This window comes from Rhagoletis zephyria, unplaced genomic scaffold (genome assembly GCF_001687245.7).
Source record: "Rhagoletis zephyria isolate East Lansing unplaced genomic scaffold, Rhagoletis_zephyria_1.1 Rzeph_scaffold_00142, whole genome shotgun sequence".
Classification (NCBI taxonomy): Eukaryota; Metazoa; Arthropoda; class Insecta; order Diptera; family Tephritidae; genus Rhagoletis; species Rhagoletis zephyria.
Genome location: NW_016157226.1, coordinates 38,971 through 39,778, shown reverse-complemented (window position 1 = coordinate 39,778; position 808 = coordinate 38,971). Strand labels below are relative to the sequence as shown.

Sequence of the window (808 nt, the reverse complement as noted above, 5' to 3'; positions counted from 1 at the left end):
CCACAACCAAAAGAACAGCCTACTCCAAACCGTGTGCAAAGCCGATTTATGATATTCACCATTAAATCTTAGTGAATTTTCTGCAATCGAATTAATATCAGGAACGCAACATATCCAGTCGCTCATGCAAGACTGGAAAATGAAAGCGGTTCATGGCAGATATCCACATGCTCTAGACGCTCCTGAAGTAGATAACGCTGCTTCCAACGAATGGTTAATTCACTCCGGTATCTACGCCGAAACTGAAGGTTTTATGATCGCTATACAAGATCAAGTTATTGCGACTAGAAACTACTCGAAATATATTATGCGTGCTACCGTTGAAAACGACCTATGCAGACGATGCCAAAAGCAAACAGAAACCATCCACCACATCACAGGAGCTTGTGTCACGTTAGCAGCCACCGAATACTTAACCAGACATAACCAGGTAGCAAAAATTGTACACCAGAGTCTAGCGATACAACATAAGCTAGTAACGGAAGAGCTGCCGTACTTTAAATATACTCCAGACGCTGTAATTGAAAACAGAACGAGCAAGCTATATTGGGACCGATCAGTTTTGACGGACCGTCCAATGCCACACAACAGGCCGGACATAATAGTGGTCGAAAAAGAAGTGAATCAAGCGTTCCTCATAGATATAGGCGTACCAAATACTCACAATCTTCAAGATTGTTATATGGAGAAATACAGAAAATACCAGAGCTTAGCATACGAGATAAAGGATTTGTGGAAATTAGAAAAAGTAGAGGTGATTCCAGTTATAATTTCGACAACAGGAGTTATTCCAAAATCATTGAACACT

The 808-nt window shown here is 40.8% G+C and overlaps 1 protein-coding gene across 7 annotated transcripts in view; it reads left to right on the top strand.

The window, feature by feature from the left end:
- The window catches only part of LOC108381871 (uncharacterized), a 283,017-nt gene that overhangs the window by 259,952 nt on the left and 22,257 nt on the right, over nucleotides 1-808 (top strand). The gene's annotated exons all lie outside the window — the stretch shown is intronic.